Raw genomic sequence first — 14,016 nt, forward strand, 5'->3', positions numbered from 1 at the left:
TTTGCAGACATATCGGTTAGAGCAGTTGCACCTTTGTTATGCTTCTATCAAGTTGATCACCTTTGCATAGCCTTGGGAGGGAGAACTAGGAACAACTAATCTCATTATAACCACATACTCATAAACGCCACTGCCTTTTCCAACAAGGCCGCTGCCATGGGCACCGGTGGAGATAACGTTGGCGACGGAGACGCCGCTCTAGTAAATCATGGCGTTCAGAGCCAAACCTTCCTTGGCGGCCACCTCCAGAATGTCGCTCATCAGTGCTCCTGCCTAAACTCTAATTGTCATGGAGATCTTATTCACTTCAATTACAGAAGCATAGTTTTGGGTGGATATAATGAGGCCTTCGCTTCCCACGCACACCAATTTTGGCTCACCATGAGTCATCTTGCTCACAACTTTGATTTGTTGCTTGTTTTTCACTGCATTCGAAACAACCTGCACAAACTCTTCTTCTAATGTGGGCCATGCAGAACTCTAAGCTTTACAAACCCCACGGTTGTCCCAAACGCCTTGGTAATTGAAGACGTCTTATGCATTGCTTTTGCATTCAATTGCAGGAGGCATCACACAGGTTGCCTGAGAAGCCAATGTTGTTATACAAAAGTACTGCAGCCATACAAACACACAATTCCAAGCAATTCTGGGCTTTGGCTAGGATTTCAAGATTTGTATTCATGTTACCATAGCAATTGCAATGAAAACCCCTGATGAAATCGCCCTATCTTTATGCTTTGACGAATGTCCATGTTCTGCTCCAAAGTTCCCATTATTTAGCAAGAAAGAAAAAGCAAGGAGAGGTTGTGGTGGTTGACTTTACACCTGTCAAATGCATTTGCTTGAAATTTCTAAAGCCTTTGCATCAAATGTATCCAATGCATATCGTCCAGTCCTGGCATTATATGAGATGACATCGATTTGGGGCATTTATCAACCAAGGGATATATTTGTGAAATTTCGTAGCATTCACTTTAACACCTGCTATTTGCATTTGCTTAAGAGTCTCTAAAACCCTTTCAACAATCCTGTTATGTGCAAACCCTGTGATCATTGCAGTAAACGAGACCACGTGTCTTTAAGGAATTCATTCAAGCAATTCACATGTCCTTTCTAAGATTTCCACATTGCATATATTTCATGGCATTCTGTTAAACAAATCAATGTACTTTGTCTATGCTGGCATATTCTACAACATTGCAAATGAATCCAAACAGCTCACATGCATTGTTTATGAACTCACAATCCATTTGCCTTTGCTACGCCTTCCAAATTTTGCATATGTATCTACAATTCACAGCATGTCTGTGCTTCCATAATCTGCAATTATGTCTTCCAGTGTTGCCTTGATGAATGTCCATACTGCTGTTTGAAGCATTTTTTTAATAATTTTTATGGAGGAGGTTAAGAATGCTTCAGAACGGAGCATTTCTAACCTTCTTGACAAAGCGGACCCACAAGGTTATGAAATAAGGTTAAAGATGCTCCGTTTTGGAGAATTCCTAATCTTTTTGTGAGAGGTTATAAATATGGGTTAAGAATGCTCTAGAACGAAGCATTTCTAACCATTTTTTGCAAAGGTTATGATTATGGGTTAAAAATGCTAGAAAATGGAGCATCTTTAACCATTTCTTTCAAAGACTATGACCTTGACCTCCAGAAACCATCGACCATGGAGGAGAATAAAGGAGAAATGAAAATGACGTTTTAGACAACTTTTTCCCTCAAATGATCACAATATTAGAATAATCTAAAATATTAAATTATTTATTTGAAAAATAATTTAAATATTTTAAATTTAATGCACAAGCTTGAGAAAAATGACCATATCTTCCAAATGGTAGGGAGTTAGATCCTGGAATTTGAAATAGGTAGGAAGACGAGCCAACGAAATCATTTACTCCTCATGACAAATCCTAAAATGAGAGATTTTAATCATTTCTAGGTGAGAGACACCAAAATTTGAAGATTTAAAATATGACAAAGTATGAGCTGGGTTCATGCAAAAATTGACCATATGACACAGAATGATGCTAAGGATATGTCTATCAAATGATTTCCCTCAATCTTCGTAATTTTCAAAACACAAGCATTTTACATATTCCGACTAGCAATGACCTCAAGTCACATTTTATGCTTACGCAACACCTAATGGATCTCTTTTAACATTGAGACACATTTGAAATTCAAATTTTAGGTATGCCAAATATGGGGGCAACAGGACCATATGATGTCCTAATGGGTCATATGGTGTCCTAAGGGGTCATATGGTGTTCTAACAAATGTGTCCCCCCTTAGGACCCCATATGACCCCTTAGGACACCATATGACTCCTTAGAACACCATATGATCCATTTTAACATCCTAGTACATGATATGACCCCTTAAGACACCATATGAACCCTTAGGACACCATATGACCCTTTAGGACAAATAGGATGTCCTAAGGGGTCATATGGTGTTCTAACACATGTGTGGCCCCTTAGGACCCAATATGACCCCTTAGGACCCCATATGACCCCTAGCGATACCATATGACCCCTTAGGACACCATATGACTCCTTATAACATCTTCGTACATGACATGACCCCTTAGGACATCATATGACACCTCAAAACACCATATCAACCCCTAGGACAATATGATGTCCTAAGAAGTAATATAGTGTTCTAACACATTTGTGGCCCCTTAAGACACCATATGACACCTTAGGACACATTTGTGGCCCCTTAAGACACCATATGACCCCTCAGGACACCATATGACTCATTAGGACACTATATGACCCCTTAGGACGCCATATGAACCATTTTAACATCTGAGTACACAACATGACCCCTTAGGACACCATATGACCCCTTATGATAATATGGTGTCCTAAGGGGTCATACATTGTATAAAGGGGTCATATGGTGTTCTAACACATGTGTGGCTCCTTAGGACCCCATATGACCCCTAACGATACCATATGACCCCTCAGGACCATATGATTCCTCACGACACCATATGACCCCTTAGGACACCATATCACCCATTAGGACACCATATGACCCCTAATGACACCATATGGCCCCTACCCCTTTTAACAGCCTAGTACATGACATGACCCCTTAAGATAACATATGACCCCTCAGGACACCATATGACGTCCTAAGGGGTCATATGGTTTCTAACACACATGTGGCCCCTTAGAACCCCATATGACCCCTAATGACACCATATGAACCCTTAGAACCCCATATGGCCCCTAATGACACCATATGAGCCTTTAAGACCCCATATGACCCCTTATGACACCATATGACCCCTTAGGACACCCTATGACACCTAACAACACCATATGACCCCTTTTATCCTAGTACATGACATGACCCCTCAGGACACCAATGAGCCCTAAGGACACTATATGACGTCCTAAGGGTTCATATGGTTCCTAAGGGAACATATGGTGTTCTAACACATATGTGGTCCCTTAGGACCCCATATGACCCCTAAGGACACCATATGACCCTGTAGGACGTTGTAAGATCGCTTAGGGTACCATATGATGTCATAATGAGTGATATGGTGTCCTGAGGGGTCATATAGTGTCCTAGGGGGTAATATGGTGTAGTTACAGGTTATATGGTGTCTTAAGGGGTCATATAGTGTTGTTAAGGGTCATATGGGATCCTAAAGGGCCTCACATGTGTTAGAACACCATATGACCCCTTTAAACACCATATGATATTGTCCTAATGGGTCATATGGTGTCCTAAGGGTTCATGTGGTGTCCTAAAGGGTCATATGATGTCCTAAGGAGTCATATCATATTGATAGAGGTCATATAAGGCCCAAAGGGACCACACATGTGTTCGAACACCATATGACCCATTAGGACACCATATGACCCCTTAGGACAATAAGGGGTCATATGGTGTCCTAAGGGTTCATAAGGTGTCGTAAAGGGTCATATGGTGTCATGAGGGGTCATAAGAGGCCACACATGTGTTAGAACACCATATGACCCCTTAGGACACCATATGATCTATTAGGGTATCATATGGTTTCCTAAGGGGTCATATGGTGTCATTAGGGGTCATATGGGGTCCTAAGGAGAGGTATTCAAAACAAGGGACGGAAGGATAGGTACTCTTTACTCCACCTCTCTATCAAGTGCCCATCTATCTATACTCTCTATCTCCCCTCTCCCTTTATGTATTTATCTCTTTTCTCTCTATGGGTATCTATCTTCCCTCCTGTTCTCTTTATCCCCCCTCTCCCTCTCTCTACCTGTGTGTGTGAAAAAGTGAACCTGTAGCTAGAAGCACAACACTTCAATTAAGTCATTATATGCATGGTTAATAATCAATAATCAATAAATAATAAACCATAACAAAGCGACTAATTGCCTTTTAAAATATGCGAGTATAAGATTGCTCTCAGATTTTTATAAGCAATACCAGTGACTAGACTACACCAAGATGAAGGATTTAATCTATATGATATTAACTATATGGATGCAAGATGGATGAATAATTCAAGCAATAATCAATTCAAGCAGCAATGGATGCAAGCAATAATGGATGTAAAATGGATGCAAATAATCTAAAAAGCACAATAATCTGCAATGACTCCAAAGCAAAAGTAGCGTGATAATAATCTCCAATCGTGTTCTCAAAAATCTCTGGGGTGTGATTTTCAAGTATCTCTGGGGTAAATTGGAATGAGAGCTGAAGACTGAATTTATAGAGAATCACAAGAGAGATGATGAAAAAGCTTAATTTAGGATTAATTGAAATAGTTGAGAAATCATGTTCAATTAACCTTGAGATAGACTCCAGTTATAGTTTAATTGAAATGCATTCAAATTAGAAGTCCAAGTTGCATTGGAAAATAATAATAAATTAATTCCATGCATATATTTGATTTATTCAAGAAAAAGGTCTTTTCAATGCAACTAAACTTCTTTTTCTGAAAAACTTTGAGTTCCAATTTTAGAGAATAATTCAATAATTCAATTAAATTGCTTTTCTGATTTCAAGTTCCAAATTTAGAAAAAGAAATAATATCTCAAGTTTAATTTCTCTCAATTCAATTCTTTTTGTTTTATTTTCAATTCAAATCTTTGTAATAAATTAATTCATCTTTTGTAATAAATTAATTCTTTTTGGATGCTTAAATGGCAAATTTATTAATTAATTAAATATGCAAGGATATTTAATAAATTAAAATGGGATAACTGATCAAAATGATATTATTGGAAATGATTCAATTAATTAAATAAATATTTAATTAATATTGAGTAGTTGATTTGCCATGTGATATTTGATGATTGAAGAATTAATAATGTGCTCAAGATTGATTTAATTGCCTTTGGTTAGGACCTTGGTGATGTTGTCGAGATAAGGGGCCCATGGTTTAGATGACCACGTTTCTATCAAGTGCCCATCTATCTATACTCTCTATCTACCCTCTCCCTTTATGTATTTATCTCTTTTCTCTCTATGGGTATCTATCTTCCCTCCTATTCTCTTTATCCCCCATCTCCCTCTCTCTACCTACCTCTCTTTCCATCCCTATCTACTTTTATTTCCCCTAATTATCTGTCTACTTCACTCCATTCTACTATTTATCTCAACTCTCTCTCTCTCTCTCTCTCTCTCTCTCTCTAGCTACTTATCTCTATTTACCCAATAACTCTCTTTAAATACCTCTCCTTCTCTCACTCCAAGTCTCCCCTCCACTTTTGTATATATCACCCATCTATATATCTCTCCTTCCCTCTCCACCTCTCACTATCTATTTTACCCCTTTCAACTTATCACTATCTCCCATCTTCCTCTCTCTCTCTCTCTCTTTCTTATATATATCTCCCTCCCTAAAATACCTTTATTTACATCTTTTCCTTTATCTCCCAAACCTTCCCTTACCACTTCTATCAATCTCACTCTCTCCCCACTCTCTCTATTACATTTTTCTCAACCTACATCTCTCTCTCTCTCCCTACCTATATATATCGCTCTCTCTTTTCATTTCTATCTACTTATCTATATCTACCCACCTTTTTGCACTCCTCCCATAAAATATTTATCTAAATGCCTAGATAGATAGATAGAGAGAGAGGTGCAAAGAGAAGGAGAGATATAGATAGGTTAGATAGATGGAAGTGGAGGTGATATTTAGAGAGAGAGAGAGAGAGAGAGTAGTATTAAGGGAAGGAGGAAGAGAGTTAGGGGAGTTAAAAGTATTGAGGGATGAAAAGAGTGGTAGGTAGAGAGAAGGAGATGGAAGATAAAGAGTGAGATAAAGAAAAATAGATAGGGAAGGAAGGAAGGAGGAAACACGAAAGACAAAAGTAGAGAGAAAGATTTATGAAGATGAATAGAGCTAGGGAGGAAGAGAAGAAGAGGTATGTAGAGAGAGAGAGCCCGGGCATAGAGAAGTAAAGACAGAGCATGGGAGGGTGGGACAAAGATAAATGGAGAGAGAGAGAGAGAGAGAGAGAGAGAGAGAGAGAGAGAGAGAGAGAGAGAGAGAGAGAGAGAGAGAGAGAGAGAGAGATTTGGGGAGGGGGATAGAGAGGTAAGATACAAACGAGAGAATGTGTGCCACATATTTAGAGAATACAAGGGAGATATAAAGAAGGGTGAGAGAGATAGGTTTAAATCTTGGAGGAGAGGAGAGAGTGAGATAGAGAGATAGGGGAGAGAATGGGAGAGTGGGAGTGATAGGTCTAGAGAGAGAGAGAGAGAGAGAGATTTTAGTGATTGTTGGGATTTAATTATGTTTTATAAATTATAAGACCTAAAGCTTGGGGAGAGAGGAGAGAGTGAGATAGAGAGAGGTGAAGGGAGGTTGAGAGAGATAGGAAAATAGATAGGTCTGGAGCTTAGGGGAGACAAAGAGTGAGATAGAGAGATAGCAAGTGAATGATGATACAAGCCCACTAATTACTGAAATCTGACTAAGTCTGAAAAATTATAAGATCTCCTAAAATCTAGAATTTGCATTATGACTCCTAGAAATCTAAAACCCCTCTCAAACATCTTGACAATATATACATAAAATATAACTTAAAGTATAAGAAAGATTAAATATTATTATTTATGTATATATCTTACTGAAAAACCTAATGGAATTCTAAATGAATTTCATACAAGTCCATATTACTAATCTAACTTTGTGTAAGAAAATCTCGTACGCATTTTTTCTTATTAAACATAGCATGTATGTGTTTTGTCTTTCAAAAACCATACGCGTTTTTTTATTTTTTAAAATGTGAACGCGTTTTTGTTTTAAAAAACCCATACGTGTTTTTAATTTAAATAACCCGTATGCATTTTTCCTTGTACTTAGGCTTGGATAACAAGGTTGAGACTTGGGAGCCTTTTTTCCCTCCATTTTACATGTTTTCTTCTTCTAGTCTAGTTTCTCATCTTCATCGTCATCAGGTTTACACATTATCAAGTGGGTATTTCTAAAATTGCCACCATAATTTCACCCATCTTCTGAGCTTTCTAACCATATAATTTTTTAAAAATTTGAACAAGATTAACATATTAATCTTGAATTTATTTTACCAATGTCTCCATAGTTCTCAGAGACATATGTGTACCATTTTTTTAATAACTTTTGATCTAGTCATCCAAAAAATTTAAAAATTATATATTATTGCAGTCCACTTGATTCTTTACACTTTAAAAAAAAATTACATTTTTCAATTATTTTGGTGCAAGTTATGCTTCGCACACGAACAGGTACCTAATTATCAGGATGTGACCGTTTCGAAAAATCATAAAAAAAAAATACTCAACAAAAAATTACAAAGAAATACACAACTTCTAGTGCTCACTCTTAACTATCTTTCTACCAAAAGATTTGTCAAAATACTAAATCTAACTATGAATTTTTTGATGCGCAAGCCAGACACTATGTTATGTCTTCAAAAAAAAAATTAGGATCTATTTTTCGTGCGCAAAGGATTTGACCCCCTTAATTTTATCCAATTTTGAAAAAAATTAATAGTTTGGAAACTAGATTCCGAGTACTACAATCTTTGTTCTTTGTGTATCTTCATATTTTCAGTGGACGAGTCTCAATTTGGTCCTCCAAGTTCAAGTTTAGTTGATTTCAGAAAAAAGGAAAAAAGAAAAAAAAAAGTGTCCACTTATACCCCTTTTTGCACACCATCTTGGTGCACTTACCCATAGAAGAATACTATTTTTTGAATCTATATTGAGATCAAAGAGTTAAAAAATTCCTTAGTGCCTAAGGTTATTTGGAATAATTTAAAGATATTTCCATTTTTTCAAGTATAACAAGCTTAGCTAGAACTCTTTGAAGAGAATAAAATTTTCTTTTTCACATAAAGAAGATGAATTAAGTTAGATGGCTTAAAAAATAGAAGGGTATTCAACAAAACAAGTGTGTGCCTTTGACTCATCATTATGTTGGAATATTGTTTATTTCTCCAAGATAGTGGCTTTTTGCTTGGTTAGCTCTCCACAACAAAACCTTCATGAACAGAAGGTTAGAAAAGTACATTTTAGGTCTTTTATATCTGAAGAAGAAATACAAGATACTAACCATCTTCTCAATTGTAATTTTAGCAACAAGTGATACAAACGGGTGTGCAATAGGAGTAATTAGAAAGGTGGTTTTCTAATTTCACTATTGTCAAGGCTCACAAGCTAACTCCTTTTGTGCAAAACTCCACATATGCATGTTGATAGAAAATAATCATCTCTATTGATTTGGTATCTATAAAAATAATACAATTATAAAATATCTACTCATTTTCAATGGATGATATATTAATTGAACTACAAAGAGAAATTTTAGAAACTATATTGTCCTATTTACATAAGTATGCTTTAGCTTAAAAAAAATTAATAATTGGAATAATCAAATTCTTAAGGACCTCCATTGCTCAACAATTGAAAGAAAGAATGAACTAGATAGATCTTAAAGTATTTGGATTGTCCCACCATCATTAATGATAAAGTTAACTTTTTGATGATGCGTTTTTGAAAACCTAGATTTTTCAAATACAAAATTTTGTTAAGAGATAATGAAGGATAAGTATTTATGATCATATCTAGAAAGATACCTTGAAAACAAATAATAAAATAAAAATCTAAGCTCTTCTCCAAAATTTTGCCACAACAAAAATACTAAATATTAATTTCTTTCTAAATCAACCCCAACATTAGAATGATGGCTGATCTTGACATCTCATTATTTTTTTTGTAGAAGACAGTGCCTTTCCCATAAATGATCTATATCCATTTGATATATCATTTTGTAGGCAACAAGTAAAAAACAAGCATCTAAAAACTTCAATTACCTGACTCATTGTAATCTTAGGACATTGCTGGCTGCAGTAACTAAGGAGTTAAATTAAAAAGAATAGAATTATTTTATTCGAAGACAGAAGCACCACAATCGATCGTTAGGCCTTTAACATTGACAGGAGAAGTAAAAAATGGAAGAGTCTCCACATTTTGTGCTTTGCATAAAAGTCAAGTCAAACCGACAGGAACGAAAGAACGTGTATTTTAAAAATACGAATTATGAAATGAATTATTATTTTTAACATCTAATCATTTACATTTATTTTATTAATCAAATCTGGTAATGTTGACTGCATTTGTTAATTAGTATCTATTTTAAAAAGAGTGGTGGACCTTCTAGATAGTCATGTATGTAGAAAAACCAACTTCATAACAAATACATACCTTTCAGAAAAAAATCACACAAACAATTCAAATGTATGTCCTTTCAAACGGGTGGGTAGAAGACAACTTTCAACTACTACCAAATTTTATAAAATATTTTTCCATCAAAATAGTCAAAAAGGTTGAAAAAGCATCTCAAAACCCATGCAAAGAATATTTTAATTGAAAAATAGTTTCAAAATTCAGGATTTCATAAAATGTGTTTTGAATCAAAATAATAATAAAAAAGTAGAAAAAGCATCCCAAACACCCAAATAATATTTTGATAAAAAATAGTTTGAAAATGGAAGTTTAATAGTTATAAAATGAAGGTTTAATTTAATATTTGTTTTCAAGTAAGGTTTATGTATTTATTATATTTATCTATGCACATTTTCTATTGAGCTTTTATCATCTAAATTTAGTTGTTATTTTATTTTATGACAAGTTCATGGACATCTGGGCAATCTAGTAACCACAAACTTACCCTCTTTTCGATTAAAAAATTAAATTTCACTTACTAGCTTTCTACACCCTTCTACCTTGGATTGACTAAACATTTTTTTAACAATTTGATGTTATGTGCTAGTGTTAAAAGTTATTCAATGCATCCATTCAAATCATCTATACAATTACAAGGCAATCATTCTAGAGCTCAATTAATAGCAACATACTTTAATTTTCAATATTGTTTAATTTTAAAAGGGCTAATCATGTCACAATACTCTTAAGACTTAGTGATACAACAACCTAACAAGATATTAATCTATATTGCCAACTCCCAATACTCATACATTAGGTGAAATTGTAAGATAGAACTCTAATGATTATCAAGGTAAATTTAAAATACAATTACAATCATGTAATCACAAACCCCAAACTACAGTGATAAAATGACACTCCTCAATAAAATAAAAAATCTAAAATCATATTCTCATTAATACCATGTACTTAAATTATTAAATTAAATATCCCCTATTCACCTTTATTATCTCCGCTAACTTTATAATTTTCCAACTCTCAATATCAAATTTAATTAATTTAAACAAATTATACTTACTTAATTATATTTAAATAATTAAAATAAATTAACTCCAAAACAAACCTTAAATTTCTTTTCAAACTGTAAACAAATGAAGAAAGAGAAAATGCACTTAAAAAATTCAATACCGTAAGCATAGGGTCAATAATTGATATTCATTCCATAAAAGGGTACTCATTACATGAAAATGTGCTCCGACTTGTTATTTATATTAGTAGTCAAAGAATAAGTTATAAAGCTAGCCTCAAATTTTCTACTGCCTACTAAAAAATTACAGCCTGTGAATTCTGTGTAGGGAATGCAACAACAGGTAAAAGGAGAATTTCATTGGAACCATTTCCCTAAGGTATGATTGAGTTAGGCCATTTCCAGTCTATCTGCCATTTCCATTCATTTCACTGTTGTGTTTGGAAGAATTTCTGGACTTGCGTTGGAAGTAGATAATCCATGTTACAATTTCAAGAAGGGCTGCAATTGCACCCAAAGCAATAAGAACACCAACGTAAGCTCTCTTCCACTTCCTTTCAGGATCCAAGATGTCAAAGCCTTTAAAGATGTTTATGATGCTCAATACAATCACTGAATAGCCAACAGAGTTGTGGAATGGTGATATATATTCCGGTATATACGGAATTTGTTATTCTTTTTAGGTCGCAAGAGTAGAGCAAAAACCTGAAAGTCAATACATTAGTGATATTAGGTTTCTACAATCCATATTGTTGACTATAATTGTTTTTGGACTGATTGTGTGACGAATCCGGAAGTAATTACAGTCAAGTAACATGTCAAATTTTAAAGGTGCAAACAGAACAATATCTTGAGAAATGATTCATAACTCTGATCAAAAGCATTTATCTAATATTATTTCAGAAAATAATCGAAGATTTTGTAACATTTGTTTGTAAAAGGGCTTCAACAATTGTGTAGTGAATGTATAGGTTGTTTAGATGGAAATAAATTCATTGCATACATAACCAGTGCATGGATTGAAAAGTGCTAAGTCTTACCATGGGGTTTTGATTGCATTACCTGTAAAGTTGCAAGGGCAAAAAGTGCAATCCCAATTCTCCTGTGTGAAGTTTGTTCTATGCCTTTACTATAACTCCCTAGTTTTAAGCGAGTGGCCAAGCCACCTACTCCAATAGCATATCCAGAGGTTTGACATATGGCATGAAGGTAAAACCATGCAGGATCTACAACTTCAAATGTCTTGACATATCTAGCAATCATGACTCCAATGGTCATCAGTATGCCCCAGCTTACAACAGTACGTATCCCATGTCTCTGGATTGAAAAAAAATTAAGATCAGTCGGGATGTAAATACTCAATATAATTAGTATCGTACTGAACAAGTGTGGTTTAGGTCAAACAAGCTTAAAACCCTCATTTTCAGATGAGTTATATAACAAAACATGGAGACCCTTGCTCCCAGAGTTATAGTTTAGCAATCCCTTCACTGCCTCACCTAACGTGGATTTTGATGCCTTAAAAACAGTTTCAAATACAAGAACAGACATTATATTGAAAAAAAGCCATATCTAAAACACAGTACTTACATTTTTGAGAGTCTGGTGAGCAGAACTGCCAGAAGCAGAGGTGGCTCCACTTAGGAGATCGAGTGTCCCTACAGTTCTGAGATCGGTTGGACTAAGACTGTGGACTCCAATAATCGAGTTGATGACTGTAGTGCCCACCTGCCACACCTGATTAACACTGGTTTGATTGGAATCGAGCACCAAGGAAGCAAAAATTGTTATCTTCCCACAGCTACTCTCATACACAACACTCTTGTTGATCACATTGAGGCTAATAGGTGAGGGATTCAAAGCAGAAGTTTTAGAGACCACATTATATGTACCAACCACAGTTGATCCATTACTCGATTGAAAGGCAATCAATGCCTGTGTGCCAATCATTTGTGGCCAAGCACGAGGGGCGGCCTTGAAAGCTATGTCTAACGATCCATTCTGTTGATGGTAGATATACGACACAGTAGCTCCTAAATTCAGGTTGCTGCAGAATTCGTAAGATTTGGTCCCACCTTCTGTGAATTGTAAAGGACAATTTGCATTCGAAGTCTGTGTAGGAGTCTGCACAACAGAACAACACCCAAAATATTAAGTACTTTATTTGAACATGAGATCTTTTGTTCTCAAGATTATATCTCACTAATTTTCTTATCACCTCATATTTGGTTGTTTTAAAAATTAGAGAAAGCCAAAAAAAAATTGCCCAAACGATTGAGTGTCAATGTAATGAAATTCTATGAACACCAACTTCCTCTCTAGACAAATATCCTTACCTTTCTCTGAAACAAAGAGCTTTCTATTCAAATCTTTATCATAGGAGATGGCAGAGGAACCCAATGTGGCTTTCACCTTAGAAACAAACGCTTCAAGCCCCATTGTTGTGGAAGATTTCAAATATCTTCATTTCTTGGCACACCTTCGCATAATTTCATCTTGAATAGCTTGAAGAGTAGAAAAATTCTTCTCTGTAATCCCCTTGTTCTGATCAAGCATACTTTCCATTTTTCTGTGTCTTGATTTTGAGGCAATTCCTCCACCATCTCTGCCAAATCCTTTGTGTTCTTGCTTTGGCTAAATTTCTCATTGATCTCCTTCACAAAGTTGTGAAGTGCTTCCCAGTTTACAATCGTAACAACAAATTTTCCCACCGCCATCCAAGCCCCCCGTTTCTTCTCATCCACAACCCAACTCGAGGCTCTGGCATCTGCATCAGCAATAGATTCAAGCCTATTAATTTTCCTTTTTGTCACCTCAAGAATTAACCCAGAAGACAACGGATAGTAGGTTCATGCATGTTAAAACCCTCACAAAGTTCATCAACATTGGCCGCGCAGAGGGGAAATCCCTCTTTAATCAGAGCACTCCAAGGAGAGGAGTTAGTGGAGTCATGGGGGAAAGGGAGGAGGGAGGGGTAGTCACTTTACTCGCCATATTATCTAGGGTCCAATTAGACCTAGTAGACCATGAGGAAGTAATCTCCTTCGATTACTCTTCAACAATGGCCAACTTTTTAATAAAGCATTCACCCATAGGAGGACCCCAAGGATTTTTCGATTTAGCAGACCGAGAAAGGTTAACCTAGGTGGGAACCTTAAGAGTTTTAGGAGAAGCATTAGCATCAATCGGATTGACCGGTAAGTCAACAGAGTGACCCAAGCCAAAGGGGTTTATAGTAGGGTCACTATAAGGGGTTAAACCCAAATGGAAATTATAAAGTCAGAGAATGAGTCCTTGATGCAAAGGGA

General features: G+C 35.7%; 1 pseudogene; it reads right to left on the minus strand.

Annotated features, from left to right (window-relative positions):
- Positions 1-10,853: 10,853 nt before the first annotated feature.
- Positions 10,854-13,658, minus strand: LOC131040129 (cytochrome b561 and DOMON domain-containing protein At5g35735-like; annotated as a pseudogene).
- Positions 13,659-14,016: the final 358 nt, after the last annotated feature.

This window comes from Cryptomeria japonica, chromosome 11 (assembly GCF_030272615.1).
Source record: "Cryptomeria japonica chromosome 11, Sugi_1.0, whole genome shotgun sequence".
Classification (NCBI taxonomy): Eukaryota; Viridiplantae; Streptophyta; class Pinopsida; order Cupressales; family Cupressaceae; genus Cryptomeria; species Cryptomeria japonica.